This window comes from Arachis ipaensis, chromosome B08 (genome assembly GCF_000816755.2).
Source record: "Arachis ipaensis cultivar K30076 chromosome B08, Araip1.1, whole genome shotgun sequence".
Classification (NCBI taxonomy): Eukaryota; Viridiplantae; Streptophyta; class Magnoliopsida; order Fabales; family Fabaceae; genus Arachis; species Arachis ipaensis.
This window is the reverse complement of record NC_029792.2, coordinates 41,526,990-41,544,269: the sequence shown is the minus strand read 5'-3', so window position 1 is coordinate 41,544,269 and position 17,280 is coordinate 41,526,990. Positions and strand designations below refer to the sequence as shown.

The 17,280-nt window shown below is 40.0% G+C and overlaps 1 pseudogene; it reads left to right on the top strand.

Annotated features, from left to right (window-relative positions):
* Positions 1 to 17,280, top strand: part of LOC107610980 — a 174,186-nt pseudogene that overhangs the window by 34,709 nt on the left and 122,197 nt on the right.

The window sequence follows — 17,280 nt, the reverse complement described above, 5'->3', positions numbered from 1 at the left end:
GTGAGGGAATTTGAACGACCGGTCTGCCAGTTGTAGCGCCATTTTTGTTGGTTTAGCCTCCTCAATTTTCATCTTTCTCATCATAGCTACTGACATCAAATTGATGCTGGCCCCTAAGTCACAAAGAGCCTTTTCTACTGTGATTTCTCCTATAATGCAAGGGATCTGAAAACTCCCAGGATCCTTCAGTTTCTGAGGTAGTTTATGCTGAATGATAGCACTGCACTCTTCAGTTAGTATCACAGTCTCATTGTTCTTCCAGCTTCTCTTCTTAGTCATTAGCTCCTTCAAAAACTTGGCATAAAGTGGCATTTGTTCTATGGCTTCAGCAAATGGTATGTTGATTTGTAGCTTCTTGAAGATTTCCAAAAATATCAAGAACTGGTTGTCATCTTCCTTTTTCTTCAATAGCTGGGGGTATGGAGCTCTTGAGATGTTCAGTTGGGGTATCTTTTTTTTCTTTCTGCAGACTTGGCGTGGGGGGTTGCGTTCCATCTTGCTCTTCTCCCTTTTTATTTGAGCCCTCTTCTTGTGGTTTTTGGGGATGTTCCTTCAGTTCCTTCCCACTCCTAAGTGTGATAGCTTGACACTCCTCCCTTTTGCTTGAATGGGCATCATAGCAAAAATTGTGGTTAGGAAGCTGCTTAAATAGATAGCTGATTTGTGTTTCCAGTTTTGTGATGGAAGCATTTTGATTCTGCATGTTTGGCTGCACTTCCTCTCTGAATGCTTTACTGTCTTGAATGTCTCTGCATATTCCTTCAATGAAGGTTTCGATCTTAGAAAGCTTGTCATCAATTGATGAGTGGTTCGGAGCAGATGTGCTGTTTTGGTTTTGATAAGTGTGTGGAGAAGTGTTGTTATGGGGGTGTTGAGATGTCCTCTAGTCTTGATTTTGATCTTGCTTACTTCCCCACCCAAAGTTTGGGTGGTTTCTCCATCCAGGGTTGTAAGTCTTGGAGTATGGATCATAGTTTTTCCTTGGTGAATTCCCAATGTAGTTGGCTTGCTCCTGACTCCCCTCTGCTTCTTCATTCACTCCTTCATGGATTGTTGATGAAGATGAGATTGCTGCTACTTGGTTCCTCTCCATTTTCTTGGTGAGGTCAGCCAGCTGCTGGGTAATGAGCTTGTTTTGTGCCAACAGAGCATCTACATTTTTTAGCTCCATCACTCCTCTTGTGTTCCCTCTTTCGGAAGCATAGAAGTAGTCATTTTCTACTACTGTTTCAATAACATCTATGGCTTCCTCAATGGTCTTTTTCTTGTTCAAAGATCCTCCAGATGAATGGTCCACGGCCTTCTTTGACTCATAAGAGAGACCTTCAAAGAAAATGTGCAGCTGCACCCATTCGTTGAACATGTCAGGTGGACACCTCCTTGTTAAGTCCTTGAACCTCTCTCATGCTTCATATAGAGTCTCACCATCTTGTTGCCTGAAAGTTTGAACCTCAGTTCTCAGCCTATTGATTCGTTGAGGAGGGTAGAATCTTGCTAAGAATTTGTTCACCACATCCTCCCAAGTTGTCAAGCTCTCCCTTGGGAAGGATTCCAGCCACTTGGCTGCCTTGTCCCTGAGTGAGAAAGGAAATAAGAGCAAGCTTTCAAGTAAAATCAAGAGGAAAGATAGAAGAAGAATAATGAAAATTAGTATTGATCCATCAAATTACAACAGAGCTCCCTAACCCAATGAAAGGGGTTTAGTTGTTTATAGCTCTTGAAAATGAAAACAAAGATGGAGAACACATCATAAAACTAGAAATTGCAAAGAAAGTAAAATACAGAGAGTAGTTCTCTTTTTCCCAGCCTCCAGAACTTCTTCTCAATTCAAAGCTACTCCTATATATACTACTCTTTCTAGTGTGATTCTTCAAGTCTTGGGCCTTTGGATCTTGAGTTTGAAGCAGTTCCTTTCTTTATTTGGGCTTGGCTTTACTTGCAGAGAGAAAGTGCGAAGTGGGTGGAGACTTTAGTTCAGGACATTAGGGGTGTTAATATTTAGTGAGAATATAAGTTCGAGAACGTTAGTGACACTTAACAATGTCACTAACGTTCCAATGCACCCCTTTGCCTCACGTTAAAACCCACGTTAACTAGGTTAACGTGGCTTTTAACGTTGCCTTGTAAACCTTCGAGAACGTTAGTGACATTCAACATTGTCACTAACGTTCCTATGTGCCCCTAGGTCTCACGTTAGAGTCCACGTTAACTAGGTTAACGTGGCTTTTAACGTTGCCTTGTAAACCTTCGAGAACGTTAGTGACATTCAACATTGTCACTAACGTTCCTATGTGCCCCTAGGTCTCACGTTAGAGTCCACGTTAACTAGGTTAACGTGGCTTTTAACGTTGCCTTGTAAACCTTCGAGAACGTTAGTGACATTCAACATTGTCACTAACGTTCCTATGTGCCCCTAGGTCTCACGTTAGAGTCCACGTTAACTAGGTTAACGTGGCTTCTAACGTGGCCACTTATGAGTAATTGCCAACGTTAGTGACAATGTTAAGTGTCACTAACGTTGGCTCAACTTCTCTTCTCCACATTTAGAGTTCACGTTAACTTAGTTAACGTGACTCTCTAACGTGGGCATTGATGGCTTTTTGAGAGTGTTATTGGCAATCACTTTTCTCGTTAACCTTGCAAGTTACCTCCCCTTTTCTTGCTTCCTTTTGGTCCTGAAATCAAGCAATAAAGTGTATCAAAGCTCTAGTCCAAGTCATGAGTAAGGCAGCACAATATTTGTCACTAAACTTATGCAAAATCCTCATGAAATTATGTAAAATGCACAATGTATGCTTGAATCAAGGCATAAGTGAATATCTACCCAAAAGTAGCTTATTTCCTACAGAAATGCATGAAACTAACCTAAAAACAGTAAAGAAAAGGTAAGTGAAACTGGCCAAGATGCCCTAGCATCAGACATGAAATCCAAAGAAGAGGTTGGGAAGTTCTAACAAACCCCATCCAACAATTCGGCATCCTAATGGTTCAAGAGTTCTATGCCAATGCATGGATCACTAGGAACCATGATCAAAGTAAGAACCCAAACCCAAAGAATTATATTACAATGGTTCGGGGGAAATACTTAGATTTTAGTCCGGAAAATGTGAGGTTAGCGTTTAACTTGCCTATGATGCAAGGAGATGCACGCCCCTACACTAGAAGGGTCAACTTTAACCAAAGGTTGGACCAAGTCCTCATGGACATAGGTGTGGAAGGAGCTCAATGGAAGATTGACTCCAAAGGCAAGCCGGTTCAATTAAAAAGACTGGACCTCAAGCCTGTGGCTAGAGGATGGTTGGAGTTCATCCAACGCTCCATCATCCCCACTAGCAACCGATCTGAAGTTACTGTGGATCGGGCCATCATGATTCATAGCATCATGATTGGAGAGGAAGTAGAAGTTCATGAAGTCATCTCCCTCGAATTCTACAAAATAGCCAAAAAGCCCTCTCCTGGGGCAAGGCTAGCTTTTCCTCATCTTATTTGCCATCATTGTTACTCAGCTGGAACTTTCATAGAAGGAGACATTCCCATTGAGGAAGAGAAGCCCATCACTAAGAAAAGGATGGAGCAAGCAAGAGAGCCCATTCATGGATCTCAAGAGATGCATGAAGCCCATCACCATGAGATCCCAGAGATGCCTCAAATGCATTTTCCTCCACAAAACTATTGGGAGCAAATCAACACCTCCCTAGGAGAATTAAGTTCCAACATGGGACAACTAAGGGTGGAACATCAAGAGCACTCCATCATCCTTCATGAAATTAGAGAAGATCAAAAAGAAATGAGGGAAGAACAACAAAGACAAGGAAGAGACATAGAAGAGCTCAAGGACATCATTGGTTCCTCAAGAAGGAAACGCCACCATCACTAAGGTGGACTCATTCCTTGTTCTTGCATTCTCTGTTTTTCATTTTCTATATGTTAAGTGCTTATCCATGTTTGTGTCTTATTACATGATCATTAGTAATTAGTAACTATGTCTTAAAGTTATGAATGTCCTATGAATCCATCACCTCTCTTAAATGAAAAAATGTTTTAATTCAAAAGAATAAGAAGTACATGAGTTTTGAATTTATCCTTGAACTTAGTTTAATTATATTGATGTGGTGACAATGCTTCTTGTTTTCTGAATGAATGATTGAACAATGCATATGTCTTTTGAAGTTGTTGTTTGAGAATGTTAAATATGTTGGCTCTTGAAAGAATGATGACAAGGAAACATGTTATTTGATAATCTGAAAAATCATAAAAATGATTCTTGAAGCAAGAAAAAGCATCAAAGAACAAAGCTTGCAGAAAAAAAAAAAGAAAAAAAATAGCAAAAAAAATAGAGAGAAAAAGCAAGCAGAAAAAGCCAAAGCTCTTAAAACCAAGAGGCAAGAGCAAAAAGCCAATAACCCTCTTTGGCCTAGTTTAGATGACGTAAAAGGGCGTTGAACACCAGTTCTATGCTGCTGTCTGGAGTTAAACGCCAAAAACACGTCACAAGCCAGAGTTGAACGCCAGAAACACGTTACAAACTGGCGTTCAACTCCAAGATTGACCTCTACACGTGTAACACTCAAGCTCAGCCCAAGCACACACCAAGTGGGACCCGAAAGTGGATTTATGCATCAATTACTTACTTCTGTAAACCCTAGTAACTAGTTTATTATAAATAGGACTTTTTACTATTGTATTAGACATCCTGGATTGTATTTTTGATCCCGTGATCATGTTTTGGGGGCTGGCCATTCGGCCATGCCTGGACCTTTCACTTATGTATTTTCAACGGTAGAGTTTCAACACTCCATAGATTAAGGTGTGGAGCTCTGCTGTTCTTCATGAATTAATGCAAAGTACTACTGTTTTTCTATTCAACTCAGCTTATTCCGCTTCTAAGATATTCATTCGCACGTCAACATGAATGTGATGAACGTGACAATCATCATCATTCTCTATGAACGCGTGCCTGACAACCACTTCCGTTCTACCTTCGATTGAATGATTATCTCTTGGATCTCTTAATCAGAATCTTCGTGGTATAAGCTAGATTGATGGCGGCATTCATGAGAGTCCGGAAAGTCTAAACCTTGTCTGTGGTATTCCGAGTAGGACTCTGGGATTGAATGACTGTGACGAACTTCAAACTCGCGAGTGCTGGGCGTAGTGACAGACGCAAAAGGAGGGTGAATCATATTCCAGTATGATCGAGAACCTCAGATGATTAGCCGTGCTGTGACAGAGCATTTGGACCATTTTCACAAGAGGATAGGATGCAGCCATTGACAATACACTTATCTGAAATTCTCACCAATGATATACATAAGTGTTTCTATCCTTACTTTATGTTTATTTATTATTTATTTTTGAAAACTCCATAGCCTTTTTATATCCGCCTGACTGAGATTTACAAGGTGACCATAGCTTGCTTCATACCAACAATCTCCGTGGGATCGACCCTTACTCACGTAAGGTTTATTACTTGGACGACCCAGTGCACTTGCTAGTTAGTTGTATCGAAATTGTGAATGAAAAACGATTTATTAAGACATGCGTACAGAGTTTCTGGCGCCGTTGCCTGAGATCACAATTTCGTGCACCAGAGGGCAGATTGAAAAAGCCAGTAACCCTTTAAACCAAAAGGCAAGGGTAAAAGGACCAAAGGCTTTGAGCCTTAATGGATAGAAGGCCCAAAGGAATAAATCCTGGCCTAAGCGGCTAAACCAAGCTGTCCCTAACCATGTGCTTGTGGCGTGAAGGTGTCAAGTGAAAAGCTTGAGACTGAAGGGTTAAAGTCATGGTCCAAAGCAAAAAGAGTGTGGTTAAGAACTCTAGACACCTCTATCTGGGGACTCTAGCAAACCTGAGTCACAATCTGAAAAGGTTCACCCAGGTAAAGTGTCTGTGGCATGAATGTATCCAGTAGTAATACTGAAAAATAGAGTACTTAGGGTCACGGCCAAGACTCAAAAAGTTGTGTTCAAAGAATCAAAATAAGTTTAACTAAGAAAGTCAATAATATCATTGATAAACCACTATTTTATAGTTTATCTTGTGTTTAATGAGTGGTTTTTATCAAGTTTTCACCCACTTATTCATATGATTTGCATGATTTTATAATCACTTCCTAGTATTGTTTTATGATTGAAAACTTGCTTCCTAGAGATCTTTAATTAGTATATTTTAATTCTCCTTTATACCATTCGATGCCGTGATCCGTGTGTTAAGTGTTTCAGGCTTTATAGGGTAGGAACGGCTTAGAAAATGGAGATGGAGCTTGCAAAAATGGAAGGAACACAAGAAACGAAGGAGATGACCAGCGAGCACCGACGCGCGCGCATGGCTCACGCGAGCGCGCGGAATGGAGTAAATTGCAGCGACGCGTGCACGTGCCTGACGCGTACGCGTGGAATGGAGTTCTGCAAGATGACGCGCATGTATGGACGACGCGTACGCGTGACAAGGAAATTCGCCAAATGACGCGCACGCGTGACTGACGCGTACGCCACCTGCACGATCTGCAAAATTAACAGAAAACGCTGGGGGCGATTTCGGGCCGCATTTTGACCCAGTTTTCGGCCCAGAAACATAGAATAAAGCCAGGGAACATGTAAAGACTCAACACATACGGAGACACACATTCACATATTCTCATTAGGATAGTTTTTAGGTTTTTAGATCTGAATGTAGAGAGAAAATTACTCTTCCTCTAGTTTCTCTTTACATTCCTAGTTTATTGCTTTTGTTTTTGGATACTGAAGAGTCATTACCTCCGTTGAAGATACTATTCTAGTTTGTTTCCTTACTTACTCTTTTATTTATTCCATATTCTTAATTCTTGTTTAGAGTGGTAATTGGATTATTTTCATGGATTGTTAATGCAAAGGATTACTTTTACTTTTGATTTAAATTCCAATCCTTATTTTATTTGATATATTATGTCTTCTTCTTATATTTTTCTGAGTGTTATATTCATGTCAATGGAGTAGATTCCCTACTCGACATGGGGGTTGATTAAAATGAGACACTTGAGTTGGAAGGCTTAAGTGATGGTTAAATTGGAAGTTGTTGGCTAGTTCTGTATTTACTAACGCTAGACCTTCCCAAGGGAGAGGACTAGAATTTGCAATTAAGAGTTAGCTCAATCACTTGAATTTCCTTTATTTAGTAAGGGTTAACTAAGTGAAAATAACAACCTTTTTGATACTACACTTAAGAGATCCCAACAAGGATAGAACTTCTGATTAATCATTCTCCCAGTCAAGGCTTTTTATTTAGAATATTATAAGTCTCTTTTAATTTTCATTACACTAAATTACAATTGATTATTTTCTGTTATTCAACTCTCAAAATTCTCGGAAAACTCCTGATTAATAACATAGCACCCTTTCTAGCAACTCGTTGGGAGACGACCTGGGACTCATACTCCCAGTATTTTTATTCTAAACTTTTTGTGACAACCTTTCTAAATTGATGAGGCGGATTTTTGCTGGTTAAAAGCTACACTCACAACACTATTCTATTATATTATAATCTCTTAATTGGTCTAACTTCTGCCGCTCGTCAGTTTTTGACGCCATTGCCGGGGAGTTGCAATTGTGTGCTAAATTATTAATTAGTGTACATATTTTTATTTTTAATTGCATATTTTATTTTTATTTTATTACCATGAGCTATATGTTTCTTTCATTGAATGACGCATTAACTGCCTAATCCGAGCTTAGCTGCATTTGATCCTGAAATTGAAAGAACTCTTTCACGTATTAGGCGAGCTCGGCGCAGGTTAGCCTCTGAGGGTGGTAAAGTGATTATTATCGATTCACCAGTCTCATCTGAGGGCGAATCTGAACCGCCATCTGAGAGAGAAACAAGCTCCTTTACTACTGATTTAGTTGATTCACGCGCAGATAATATGGCAGCACCTAGGAGGATTACTCTCCAGGAAGCTGGAGCCCCAGATTTTACACTGCAGCCGTATCAAGTGCATCATCCAACTCTCGCTGCAGATTTTGAGCTGAAGACTGCATTAATCAACTTGATGCCTAAGTTTCATGGCTTACCTGCTCAGGAGCCTATCAAGCACCTCAGGGATTTTCAGACAGCCTGTTCTACTGTTAGGCATCATGGTGCGAATGAAACTTCTATTCTGTTAACCGCCTTCCCATTTTCTCTTGAGGGAAAGGCGATGGAGTGGTACTACTCCCAACCTGAAGCAACTGTTAGCAACTGGGATACGCTCAGGAGAGAATTCTTAGAAAAATACTTTCCAGTTGAAGTTACAGACAGACTGAGGAAAGAGATCTCTTGCATTATTCAAGGAGAAACAGAAACTCTTTATGAGTACTGGGAGCATTTTAAGAACCTTCTAGACGCATGCCCCCATCACATGATTGACAGACTAGTGTTAATCAGCTACTTCACTAAAGGCATGAAGCCTCGGGATAAAACTACACTAGATGGTGCTAGTAATGGTTCTCTGAAAAAGTACAAGACCGCAGATGAAGTATGGCAACTGATCAGCGACTTAGCTGAGTCTACCAGGAATCACAGGCACAGGAGCAGCCATTCAAAAGTTGTTGCAGAAGTTTCCTCTAATACTGAGACTTCTGCTCTTACACAGAGTATATGTGAAATGACCAACTTACTGAAGCAAATGTAGTTGAACCAACAACAACAAGCTCAGCCTTTCTCACCACAACAAAGCCAACAATTAGTTCCACAAAGAGTATGCAGAATATGTGCTGAATATAGTCATTATACTGATGAATGCCCGCAGCTCCAACAAGAAGACAACACTGTGGCAGCTACTCATAACTTTTATGACCGCCCGAATCAAGGATACAATCAACAAGGCGGCAACTACAACCAAGGAGAAAACTATAACCAAGGATGGCAGGACAACTCCAACCAAGGTTGGAGAGATAATTCCAACCATGGCTGGAGGGACAACTATAACAGAGGAGGTAGAGATAACAATGGAAACCAGAGGTTGAATAACAACAACAGACAGCAGAATCAGAACCAACCTTACAGAGCTCCTCACCTAAGACAGTCACAAGGACCCCAGCATAACCAATAACAAGTCCCACAGATCACTTACCCTACTTCCTCATCAAATGACGAGATGCTTCGTTCTCTTGCACAAGGACAACAAGACATGCAGACTACACTGAACTCTACTCTAAATGGTCTGAATGCCACTTTATAAGCTCTCGCCGCCCGGATAGATTCATTACCTACTTCCACTAACCAACCTTACCTAATCCCAAGGGTGGCATCAATGCCATCACTTTGAGGTCCGGAACCATACTGCAAGAGAGGAACCAGGAGGAGCCAAGCCTAATAGAACACATCCAAATTAAAGACTCAGTGGAAGTGGAAGATACTGAAATAGAAGATGCTGAATAGGAAGATGAAGTACAAGACAAGGTTGAAGAAGAATCAGCTTAGCCAAGGAATGAAGCACCAAAGAATGCAGAGGCTGCAAGTGGCGCCATTCCTATCCCATTTCCACACCTTGCAAGGAAGTCCAAAAAGCATATGGAACTTGATCCCAAAATGGTAGAAATTTTCAAAAAGGTTGAGGTAATTGTTCCCCTTTTTGATGTTATTCAGAAAGTACCTAAATATGCAAAGTTTCTAAAAGATTTATGCATACATAAAGATAAAATTAATGAATTAGAAACTATTCCTTTAGGTAGTTCTATATCTGCTTTAATGGGAGGTATACCTGAAAAATGTAGTGATCCAGGTCCATGTATGGTAAATTGTACCATTGGAGGTGTAATATTTTTTTATTGCATGTGCAACTTAGGAGAGTATGTTAGTATAATGCCATTGTCTATATATGATACTTTAAGGCTCCCCCCTTAAAAAGGTCGGCAGCTCATTTTGTGTTAGCAGATAAAAGCATTATTACAGTAGTTGGAATTGCTGAAGATGTATTAGTGAGCATTAAGGGGCTCACATTTTCCATTGACTTCTACATCCTGGAAATGCCCCCTAATGACTCAGGAAGACCATCATCAATCCTACATGGAAGACCATTCCTGAAAACTTCGAAGTTCAAGCTGGATGCATTCTCAGGAACTTACTCCTTTGAAATAGATGGCAGAACAGTGAGTTTCAGTTTAAATGAGGCTATGAAGCACCCTCCGGAAGATCATTCTATCTTCCAGTGCGACATTATTGATGAAACTATAGCTGAAGTTCACCAAGAAGAAGTAGAAGAGAAACACATGGAGCAATGTCCAAGTGTGGGGACACCCCTCTGAACATAATGAAGACACTTTACCATTATCACTAGCCCCGGATGATCTAGAGCCTAGCCATGAGCAGAATATGGAATTGAAACCCCTTCCTCTACACTTCAAGTATGCTTACCTTGAGGATAATCAGAAATTCCAAGTTATCATTGCAAGGGAACTCACCTCACAATAGAAGGAGCAACTGCTCGGTGTACTGAGAAAGCACAAGAAAGCAATTGGATGGATCTTGGTGGATATAGTAGGCATTAGCCCTCAAGTTTATGAGCACAGAACATATTTAGAAGAGGAATCAAAACCCGTCCGTCAACCCCAAAGAAGATTGAATCCTACCATCTTAGAAGTTGTCAAGAAAGAAGTGACCAGGCTACTTGAAGCAGATATCATTTATCCCATCTCAAACAGTGAATGGGTCAGTCCAGTACAAGTGGTGCCCAAGAAGTCTGGAGTCACAATAGTAAAGAATGAGCATGGAGAGCTCCTGATAACTAGAGTGCAGAATTCATGGAGAGTTTGCATTGACTATAGGCGTCTCAACTAAGCTACTCGCAAGGATCTCTACCCCTTGCCATTCATTGATCAGATGCTTGATTGCCTTTCAGGTAAATCCCATTATTGTTTTTTTTTATGGTTATACAGGCTATTTTCAAATTCATATAGCTCCTGAAGATCAGGAGAAGACTACTTTTACATGTCCCTTTGGAACGTATGCATATAAGGGATATCTTTTGGCTTATGTAATGCACCGGCTACTTTCCAAAGATGCATGATGAGTATCTTTTTAGATCTTATTGAGAACTGTATGGAAGTATTTATTGATGATTTTAGCGTTTATGATGATTCATTTAACCTTTGCTTGGAAAGTTTAGCTAGAGTATTAGACAGGTGTGTTAGTTCAAACCTTGTATTGAATTTTGAAAAATGTCACTTTATGGTAAAAATAAGGGATTGTTCTAGGACATGTTGTTTTTAATACGGGTATTTCTGTAGATCCAGCAAAGGTGGATGTCATTTCTAGTTTACCTTAGCCCTCCTTCGTGAGGGAAGTCCGTTCGTTCCTTGGCCATGCAGGTTTTTACAGGAGAATCATTAAGGACTTCAGTAAGGTAGCATTACCTTTATCCAGACTGTTGCAGGAAGATATTGAGTTCGAGTTCAGTGAAGATTGCATGCAAGCATTTGATAAGCTGAAGATCGCCCTGACTCAAGCTCCAATTGTGAGAGGACCAGACTGGAGCCAGCCATTTGAGATTATGTGTGATGCCTCCAACCATGCAGTAGGAGCGGCGCTGGCTCAGCGCGAATGTAAGGATCCCTTCGTAATTGCTTATGCATCTAAGACCTTAGATGCTGCTCAGTCTAATTACACTACTACTGAAAAAGAGCTTCTAGCTATTGTTTTTGCTCTGGATAAATTCTGAGCCTATTTACTTGGTACTAAGGTAGTAGTGTACTCAGACCATGTAGTTCTAAAATATTTATTAGCTAAAAAAGAGTCCAAACCAAGATTGATACGTTGGATACTGTTGCTGCAAGAATTTGATTTAGAAATTAAGGATAGAAGTGGTAATCAGAATTTAGTGGCAGACCACTTGAGTCGCCTTGAACACATTAAGGACGACTCCATTCCTATCAATGATACTTTCCCATTTGATAGTTTGCAAGCAGTATCCGAAGTAGCTCCTTGGTATGCACCTGTAGCTAATTATCTAGTTAGCCATACTTTTCCTCCCAATTTTACTAAGAATTAAAGGGACAAGCTGAAAAGCGAGTCTAAATATTATATATGGGATGACCCATACTTATGGAGGTATGGTGCTGACCAGGTAATTAGAAGATGTGTACCCCAATCAGAATTCCAGTCCATTTTAGAGGCCTGCCACTCTTCTGAGAGTGGAGGACATTTTGGCCCTCAAAGAACAGCTAGAAAAATTTTAGACTATGGATTCTGGTGGCCTACTCTTTTTAAAGATGCTGCTGAATTTTGTAAATCCTGTTCCTTATGCCAAAGATTTGGTAATATATCCAAGAGGTATGAGATGCCTCAAAAAATTATGCTTTTCTGTGAAATTTTTGATGTTTGGGGCATTGACTTCATGGGTCCATTTCCAAACTCTAATGGTTACCTTTATATACTGTTAGCTGTAGATTATGTTTCTAAATGGGTGGAAGCCATTCCTACTTGTACTGATGATGCTAACACCGTTGTTTCCTTTGTTAGAAACCATATTATTTGCCGTTTTGGATCACCACGAGCAATTGTGAGTGATCAAGGCACTCACTTTTGTAACAAGAGACTAACAGGATTACTGAAGAAGCATGTAATTGTTCATAAAGTAGCAACAGCTTATCATCCCCAAACCAATGGACAAGCAGAAGTGTCTAACAGGGAGATTAAACACATTTTGGAGAAGATAGTAAAGCCTCATAGGAAAGACTGGAGTGCCAGGCTACAAGATGCACTCTGGGCATATAGAACAGCATACAAAACACCCATTGGGATGAGCCCCTTCCGCTTAGTGTACGGAAAGGCTTGCCACCTTCCAGTAGAGGTGGAACACAAGACTTTCTGGGCTGTGAGAGAGTGCAACATGAATTTTGAAGAAGCTGGTGCTGAAAGGAAGCTGCAACTAGCAGAACTAGAGAACCTTCGCCTAGAAGCATATGACAACTCCAGGCGACACAAAGAGAAGATGAAGGCTGTCCATGACAAGCACATAAAAAGGAGAGAATTCAGACCAGGGGAGTTAGTTCTTCTTTATAACTCCAGACTGAGACTCTTGCCAGGAAAACTAAGATCAAGATGGGAAGGTCCCTATAGAGTAGAAAAGGCAGAGCCATACGGAGTTTTTCACCTGCGTCATTCTTCAAGCTCTAAATTCATGAAGGTCAATGGACATCGCCTAAAGCTTTATCATGGTGAGAAAATAAAGGATCACAAAGAGCTAGAGGTTTTCCTCTTGGAAGACCCACCAACAGAAGCAGAATGAGCTTGAAGAACGTCCAACTTAAGGACGTAAAAGCAAAGTGCTAGGTGGGAGACAACCCACCATGGTATGATTGTTCCGTTTCAGTCTTAGTTTTATTTTACTTTTTGTTAATGACTCTTCTCATATTCTCTGCATATAGCCTACATCTGCATTTGTATTCTGCATAAAAAAAATGCATGCGACGCGTAAGCGTCACTGACACGTCTTCGTCACAGGTGCATTTGAAACAATGAAGAAAAGAGGCAGAGAGTCACACGGGAGCATGGCTGGAGGAGTGCCTTAGGCACAAGCATGCCCACGCAAACGCGTGCCCTACGCGTCCACATCATTTGAAAAAATCAACCACCCACGCGTGCGCGTTGCCCATGCGCATGCGTGACCCTGCAAAAATTGACATAAAGAGGTATATGGCAGAAAGTTATGATGGAATGGGGCTGGAATGATGCTGGAAGCACAAGCCCTATCACGCGAACGCATGCCCTACGCGTCCGCGTCATTCTTCAAAAAGAGGCCATTCACGCGTGCGCGTCACTGATAAACCACTATTTTATGGTTTATCTTGTGCTCAATTGAGTGGATTTTATCAATCTTTCATACACTTATTCATATGATTTGCATGAGTTTACATTTTCCTTCCTTATTTTGTGCTATGATTGAAAACATGCTTCTTTGGTCTTAATTTTGATATGTTTAATCTTCTCTTATTACCATTCGATACCTTGATATGTGTGTTAAGTGTTTTCAAAGATTATAGGGCAGGAATGGCTTAGAGGATGGAAAGAAAGCATGCAAAAGTGGAAGGAATACAAGAAGTTGAAGGAACTGCAAAACTGTCAGCCTGACCCTCTCGCACTAAAATGACCATAACTTGAGCTACAGAAATCCAAATGATGCGGTTTCAGTTGCGTTGGAAAACTAACATCCAGAGCTTCGATTTGATATATAATTTGTCATAGTGGCCGTACAGATAGGTGACACAAATGCGTGCTCTACGCAGATGCATCGCAGTGACAAAAATCAGCGTGGCAGATTTCGCAATCAGCGATTTTTGGGCTATTTCCGGCCCAGTTTCAAGCCCAGAAAACACAGATTAAAGGCTGAAAAGTGGAGGAATGAAGAGAGACGATGGATATTTCACTTTTCATAATTTAGATGTAGTTTTTAGAGAGAGAGGTTCTCTCCTCTCTCTTAGGATTAGGATTAGGATTTATATTAGGATTTAGAATTTCAACTTCTTCTCAGGTTTAATATTCCTTTTATATTTTTATTTATTCTAATGCTTTTATTCGTATCTGACTCATGTTACCAATTTGGCTTATGAATTCTTTGTATTTAGATTTGAATGTTTTATTTGATATAATTTGAGGTATTTCAGATTTGACTTTGCTTTGCTTTATTTATATGAATGTTTTTAATTTAATTTAGATATTTTTCCCTTTTGGCTCTGGTTAAGTAATTGGTGACGCTTGAGTTATCAAATAAAGCAGTGGTTGAAATTAGGAGTTGCTGATTAATTTAAGTTCCAATAACTCTAGCCTTTCCAAAGGAAAGACTAGGACTTGAGGATGAAATTAATCAGTCCACTTGACTTAACTAAGTGGGATTAAAACCCAATTCTCATTACCATTGATAAGGATAACTAGGATAGGAATTCTAGTTCTCATACCTTGCCAAGAGTTTTATTAATTATTAATTTATTTTTCTTGTCAATTAAATTACTTGTTCAAACCTTTTAAAAACCCAAAATTCTACCTTTTCCATAGCTAATAATAAGTCATACCTCCCTGTTCCTTGAGAAGACGACCTGAGGTTTAAATACTTCGGTTATAAAATTTTATTGGGTTTTGTTACTTGTGACAACTAAAACTTTTGTAAGAAAATAATTCTTGTCGGTCTAGAAGCTATACTTACAACGCGAATTTATTTGTGTCTGTCACCCACACGCACGCATCACCCTAATTTTTGGCATTATGCGAACGAAACAGAGAGTTGCACGTGCGCGAGGCTACACTCGCGCCAATAGCACATTTCATTCCATGCGAACGCGTGACCCACGCGTTCGCGTCACTTCAAAATCGCGCCACCCAGGCAAAACGTGCTCCACGCATCCGCGTCGCCTGCGCCGCACAGCTTATCCAGATCAGCGCCTAATATCTTATCTTTTCTTCCCCAATCCTAATTTTTTCTTCTCCCTTCTTATTTCTTTCTTCTTCCTTCTTTCTTCTTTATTCTTTTTTCACTTTTTACTTTCACCCTCCTTCTTTATCATCATCATCAAAGTTCTTTTCTTTCCTTCTTCCCTCTTTACTTTTCCATTATTATTTTTTATGTTTTCTTTTTCTTTTTACTTTCATTATATATGTTTCCTTTTTCTTTCTTTTCCTTTTTATTCTTTTAATTGGTGTTAGAAATTTAATTGCGTGATTGTTTTCTCCTATATAATTGCTTGTAGATCATTAAGGAGTTGTTTGACAATTAATGTTACTTCTTAAGGGTTGTTTGCATGTTCAAATTCAATACTTTTAATAACATATTTACCATGCATGCTAAGTGTTTGTCAAAAAGCCCGTATGGCATTACGCATTTTTAAATTATTCTATTCTCCTACTCTAATGCCTATTTTTTCACAAAACCCCTTTTTATATTTTATTTATTGAATATAATTATCAATACAAACAGGTTGTTAGTTTAACAGACTTGATAATCAAATTTGGTAATTAATGCTTGATCTATGCTACTCATGCCTTTGCCAGCATGCCAATAAACATCTTGCATCTTATTGCCACAAAACGCACTTGCTATATTTCCATTGATGAACTTTTCACATGGATTCGCGACCATGTGTTAACGACATCCTTCTTTACCGTACATTGATTATCACTTGTACCATCCTCTTCCTTGCTCTAACCCTTAGTTTTAAAGCTACTTACTTTTTCCCTTTTTAGGATGGCCACAAAGAAAGGTAAAGAGAAAGCTACTCCCAAACAACCAGCATGGAAAGGAACAAAAAGAGCACTAGCTGCTGAGCCATCTTTAATAACAGTAAAACCCTCAACATAAAGAATCAAGAGGATCATCAAGGTCGATGAAAAAGAGAAAACCTTTCCAGCAAAGGACACTGCGCGGTTCACTAACCGCTACTGTGAGCAGATGTTCCCCATCCTGGCTGAAAGAAACTATAATAATGAATACCTTCTCATCCTCTGGTATGCGAAATTGTTACTCAGGTTGTGAATTATTGTTTGAAATTGATTTCCTGGCGATGGCACCAAAAACGGATGCACAGAACCATGGTCTAAACATATCTTCACAACTTCGCATAACTAACCAGCAAGTGCACTGGGTCGTCCAAGTAATAAACCTTACGTGAGTAAGGGTCGATCCCACGGAGATTGTTGGTATGAAGCAAGCTATGGTCACCTTGTAAAGCTCAGTCAGGCGGATATAAAATAGTTATGGAGTTTTCGAAATTAATACTAAAATAAGGATAGAAATACTTATGTAAATCATTGGTGAGAATTTCAGATAAGCGTATGGAGATGCATTCATTCCTCTGAACCTCTGCTTTCCTGCTGTCTTCATCCAATCAGTCTTACTCCTTTCTATGGCTGGCTTTGTGTAAAGATGTCACCGGTGCCAATGGCTACTTTCAATCCTCTCAGGAAAATGGTCCAAATGCTCTGTCACAGCACGGCTAATCGTCTGGAGGCATCGCCCTTGTCGTTGGTTGCATCCTATTCCTCTCTGTGAAAATGGTCTGATGCGCTGTCACTGCATGGCTAATCATCTTGGAGGTTCTCGATCATACTGGAATAGAATTTACTATCCTTTTGCGTCTGTCACTACGCCCAGCACTCGCGAGTTTGGAGTTCGTCACAGTTATTCAATCCCAGAGTCCTACTCGGAATACCACGGACAAGGTTTAGACTTTCCGGACTCTCATGAATGCCACCATCAATCTAGCTTATACCACGAAGATTCTGATTAAGAGATCTAAGAGATACTCATTCAATCTAATGTAGAACGGAAGTGGTTGT